Source organism: Macrotis lagotis, chromosome 4 (genome assembly GCF_037893015.1).
Source record: "Macrotis lagotis isolate mMagLag1 chromosome 4, bilby.v1.9.chrom.fasta, whole genome shotgun sequence".
NCBI classification, from domain to species: Eukaryota; Metazoa; Chordata; class Mammalia; order Peramelemorphia; family Peramelidae; genus Macrotis; species Macrotis lagotis.
Genome location: NC_133661.1, coordinates 27063186 through 27069172, shown reverse-complemented (window position 1 = coordinate 27069172; position 5987 = coordinate 27063186). Strand labels below are relative to the sequence as shown.

Sequence of the window (5987 nt, the reverse complement as noted above, 5' to 3'; positions counted from 1 at the left end):
TAATTAAAAATCAATTCAAAATATAATAGACTTGGGGCAGCTAGGTGGCACAGTGGATAAAGCACCGGCCCTGGAGTCAGGAGTACCTGGGTTCAAATCCAGTCTCAGACACTTACTAATTACCTATCTGTGTGGCCTTGGGCAAGCCACTTAACCCCATTTGCCTTGCAAAAATCTAAAATATATATATATTAGAATTTAGAATTGTAAGGGATCTTAGAGTCTCACACATTTAAGACATTTTTTTCCTCTTGAGGAAACTGAGACTTAAAAAGAGAGACAGATGACAGACAGAGGGAAAGGGGGAGAGAGGGAATTAGGGAAGGAGAAAAGGAGGGAGAGGGAGATTGAAGACTGTAAATTGATTTTAAGGGAATAAAGAGATCATATACAAACCCCTAATTCTACTAATAGGAAAAAAGGGAGCCCTCAGTTATTGGGACACCTGTCTAATATAACTCAGGTGGCAAATCACAAAACTGTTTCAGTCTCCAGATCCACTTTGTCGCTTTATCGTAATAAATTGACCAAATTCAAATCACTACCACATAGTTTTCTGATTTTTCCAAGGAAATCAGAAGTTATAATTTAGTTCCCCTGAGACCTTAATTATTTCTATTCTCCCCTAAAATCTCTGCATTTTCATCTTTTCTACCCTCAAGGCACTTACATTCTACCGAAGAAATTAATATCATGAATCTAAACTTTATTAAATATAAAAGGGCCATACTGGAATACTTTGTCTAAGAAAAAACCAAATGAGACCACAAAGATTCAGAAATGACTAAAAAGATGACTGAACAAAAAGATATAGAAAATCCCAAATTCATGATGGTATATATAAGCTGAGAGGGTTCATCTTTCTTGATTGAACCAATCAATATATCAATAAAACAAAATTATTATAAGAGTTACTGGAGGGAGTCATTCAATTTGGGAGAAGTGAAGGGGTGCGGTTACCATTTGCATAGAGATGATTCCATTTTGAAAAGGATTCCTAATTGGCTTTCAGAATGAGAGAAATCTCAGATTTTTATTATTTTTCAATCATTTGGGGTTTTCTTGGGGAAAAAAAGTATAATATCTTGCCATTCTCTTACCCATCTCATTTTTCATCTGAAAAAGCTGAGGCAAAGAGGTTAAATGACTTTACCAGTTCATATACCTAGTAAGGGTCTGACAGCAAATTTGAACTCATGTCTTCCCAACTCTGGAGTTGGTGCTCTCTTAGTATCCAACCTCAGATGTTATGTGTTTAGTTTGGCATCTGACCAACATCATTAAGGTAATTGAGTTTCTAGATCTTCCAGACTCAGGAGAAGCTTATCAGTACAGTCCCTTGTAATTGTAGCAGTGAAACTTTCACTTCTGTGTCTCTCCTATCACCCAGGTGATGACATTGTGGAATTAGAAAGGTAGGAATATGTGGAGTTTGCCTCTAGATGAAAGTCAGTATCAGTAGCTATATGCCAATTAGGATTAGTTAATTAAAATACACATGATTGGGAGCTGACAGGCTCTTTGCAAATAAATTAGATTGAGAAAAAGCAATAAAATTCTTTAAATACGATGTCCATTAGAATGTAGTGGAGAGCCAAAATGAAAAAAGACCTTCATTAATGTTCCACAAATGGAGAAAAGGACTTCCAGTAAATGAAAACTGAGAATTAACCCATTTACCATATGTGTCTTCTCTATTAATCCTTCATAATCATTTTAAGTTTGTGCTTATTCTCTCCTCAAATTTGTGTATATGGGGTGGTATATTCTAGATTCTTTGGAAATTTTTCTTCTGCCTTTTTTCATTCTGCTAACTCACCCCATGTTTTTCCTAAAAGCTAATTGATGCTACTAACCGATAATCATCAGGGATAGAGCAGATGGGGGATTGTGAGCAATGGTGCCAAAAAAATCTCTACCTCTCAGAGTTACCTATCCCAAAAAAAATGGTTAGGAGAGAAGTAGACAAAATTTGGGAATCTGGCCCACCAACAAAAATAGAATGGGAGAAGCCCCCTTCTTTGGTGAAAAGGATACTGCTCACTTCATAAAGGAAAAGGAACCTTGGATACTGAATGATAAATTAAATTTGATGAGTTTGAGAGAGTAGGAAAAGACATTCTAGTTAAATTAAATTGCTTTTAGATTGAGCCAAGTCATCATGAGAAATGTTTTATTTAAAGTGAGTCTGTGTTTTGAAAGTCTTAGTGATGATGGAAATATATATTGCAACTGTGATTTTTATCAATAAGGAGAGATTATAGAAACTGAAAAAAATGCGTCATATACTCTCAGAAATAGTGATCAAAATGCAGGGGAGTCTGCCCTGATGCATATGTTAGACTTCACAGAACAGCATCGAAAGACTTTAGGGAAAAGTCTTGAAGCATCATTTTGATTAAAATTCCAAAGGAGAGAAAAGAATGGTTTTTTAACCAAAATTTTATTCATACATTAATGTTGAGGGCTGAACTAGAGTTTAAGGAAAAGAAAGAAAGGGAAAACAGTCTATGAAACAGAGTCCTGTACAGAAGAAGAAGAAGGGGAAAATATATGGCAACACACATAGACATACACATACACATAAGATGAGGGGAAGGGAAGTTGGTCAGTTGGGGTCAGGGCTCTTGACTAGTCACCTAATCCAAATTTTAGAAGCATGTGTCTTCAATGGACTGTCAATGTTCAATTCTCCCAAAGGCTCTGGATAGATCAAAGGATGGTCCTAATATCATACAGGACTAACCTCTTGTCCTTGAGGATGTTTAAACAGAAATAACCTTGAGTGTCCACATTAGCATAGTAACAAGGTGTGACAAAACTCACCTGGGAGCATTACATGGGAAGCCACTTGGGAATTTCAGGAAGTGCATGTTCCTTAGATTTTCATATAATATCTCTACTGTTGTATGGTCTCAACCCATTCGAAGAGATTGTCTGATGGGAAGGCAGAAATTCCTTTGTTTCCAGACATCTTTAGGGTCAGCAATTTCTGCTGTAACCTCTTGCCCATGGACCTATGGGCAGAGACCATTCCAAGTTAGGTCCCCTTACAAGAGGTGGAAGTAGTGCTGGCAGTGACTGGGTTGAGATTCTCAGAGGCCATAGGGGACCACAGAAAAAGAGAACAGTCTTTTCAAGAAGGCTAAGACTCATAAATCAGATTGGGGATGGGAAAATGTGAGGGTCTTGGGAAGCCAAAGTAGCAGGATAGGTAGTACAATGAATCTCTTTACTTTTGAAGAAAGAATTGAATGAATGAATAACAAATAGTTTTCACATGTTTACTATAAACTAGGAACACTGTTGAATGGAAGCAAACAAGATTTTTCTCTTTAAAGAAAAGATAACATTTAAATGGGGTGGGAATTATATATATATATATGTATATATATACATATATATATAAAGAGACAGAAAAAAGAGGGAAAAAAGAAGCAAAAGCAGGCAATTATGATAAATATTTAGAGAAATAATACTAATATAATAATTTCATGAAGTTAAAACCCAGGAGTAATTATAAGGATTAAAAAAATTACTATTTCAAATTTTCTTGTAGACATGAAGAGAAGTCTTGACTAACTGCTCCACTTCTATTTTTCTCATTTTTTTCCCTTTCAAGGAGAATGATCTTCAAAGAAGTCTAGGTGGCTAAATGTTCCAGCACCTAGCAGAAACTTGAAGTTAGGAAGACCTGATATCAAATTCTGTCTAGATATTTAGTAGTGTCTTGGTGTTTTCCTGTCTATGCTTATTTTTCCCATCTGTTTGATGGGGATAATAATTCTACTTCCCTTTTAGCATTGTTGTTAGGATCAAATGAATTAACAAATGTAAAAGTGTTTTGCAAAACTGAAAGCTCTATATAGAATATTCCTAAAATGTTAGGGCAGTTTTATAATCCTGAAATCTTCAACTAATGTTTTAAAACTGTGCCAAGACTTTTGGAACACCATGATTGATGCTATTATCAATGCAATTGATGATTCTATCTATGGAAGGTTAGATGACTTGCCCTTAGTCACATAGTAAGGAAATATTCAATGATTGAATGAAATGAAATTTGTTAAGCACAAAGAACAAGCCAACCACTGTATTAAGGATAAAATTGCAAGTAAACTAAAATTCAACAACCTGAAAAGTATGAAAAGTAGGATTAGACACCAAGTGTTTTTTTTTTCTTCTAATGTAATTTGTTTTCCAATACATTAATCTGAGAACTAGAGGGGTCATAGGAAGTTAAAGTAAATCTCTCATTTAGCACAACAACAGACAAAGAATAAAGCAAGCAACATGATCAAGGTCAGCAAATACGACTCATGGCAGAATTTATTACTAGACTATATTATTAAGTACTGTTTTCAAGTGCAGAACTATGGATTTCGTACTGAAGTAGAGGAAATATTGGGCAGAAAAAATATGTTGTATAGTTAATCAATTCCCTTTGCACTGATCCTATACCTTACTTTTACACTGACACCCCATCCCATTGTCCAAGTTATGAGATGAAATCAATGAAGTTTTAGTTAAAGCACCTTGCTCCTCCCTGGCAAGGACTCCCAATAAATCCCTAATCCCAAGTATAAAACAAGTCCCTATCAACAAAACATTGGATCACTGCCTTAGCCTAAAACTATCCCTAATTACCTCATCTTTTCTCTTTGAGTCACTGCCCCCATCAACATATACCTGAATAATTGTATCCTCCTTACCCTTTTAAAGCTTACACACTCCTCAAGTGAGTTGCACATATCTTCCTTTCCAGGGGAGCCCTTTCTCAGGGGGATTGTGATCCACCAAAATAACCTCATACCACTGTACCCTTGTTTACTGCTAATACCCTCAGTTTTCATCTTCTTCGGGGAGGGCATGCTCTGGAGGATCATGATTCTCCATGGAACCTTTCTTGCTCCTATACTTTCCCCTATTGCTCATTCTTTCATAGATTACATTGCTCAGGTTGTTTAGGTTGATTAGGGATTAATGGTCTTCTACCTTTAATTTGTCTCGACCTTACCTTCTGCTATACTACATATACCAAATCTTTTTTGTCCCTAAAATTTATTCTGGGTTAGAATTGATGTTTTAAGTGATTCTTTCGTGTTTCTTTGAACCCCTAAAGCTTTTAGCCAGAAATATTTTTGGCAACAATTTTTCTCAGAGTTGAAAATATCATCACTGATTATCTTACCTAAAATGAATCTCTTACATATTTGGCAAGAGTTCATCTCTGCTTGAAGCCCTCTAATCATATAGATACCCCTACCTCATGAAGTTCTATTTTTAGACATCTCCAGTTGTTAAAATGTCTTTCCTTTTTTTGATATTTCAATTTGGTTCATTTAGTCAGTTCAATGACATAAAGTTTTATATTGGCTTGATGCAACTTCCATCCATAAATGCTGGTTTACTACTGAATATAATTGTTTTTCAAAAATATATATTTTATTTGAATAAACAGAAGATTTTAATTGGTTTACATCAGATTTAAATGGAAGAGGAATGTAGCAGAGGTGTTTACTTGAAGGCTAGTGTATTCCCTTTGAGGTTAATTGCAGTTTACTGGGGTGTGTGCATATGTGGGTGTAATCATGTATGTAATCATGCATGAATATATACACATGTAAATAATGAGTAAATGCATTTGTTTTTTCTATAAAAACCACTAACAGATTGTGATTTTTTTGAGGAAAGTGACTTTTATGCCTTTTTCATTTTTGTATATACAGTGCTTGACTCAGAAACCAACACATCATAGGCCATTAATAAATGCTTATAGACTTAACTTGCTATTTCAAAAAATACTTCCAGGGACTTTCATTATAAATGAACATTGCAAAGTGCTCATAATTGCTCATGAATAGAAAAAAATAAAGTAATGGAATTTTAAAAACAAATTGAGGTGGTTTGGGACATGTGAGTTTTATTTAAAGTATACTCACATTTCATCTAATTTTAGAATTAATGGAATGAATAGCGGGAAAGTG

General features: G+C 35.0%; 1 pseudogene; it reads right to left on the bottom strand.

The window, feature by feature from the left end:
- Positions 1-2508: 2508 nt before the first annotated feature.
- On the bottom strand, positions 2509-3106 carry LOC141523006 (ubiquitin-conjugating enzyme E2 C pseudogene; annotated as a pseudogene).
- Positions 3107-5987: the final 2881 nt, after the last annotated feature.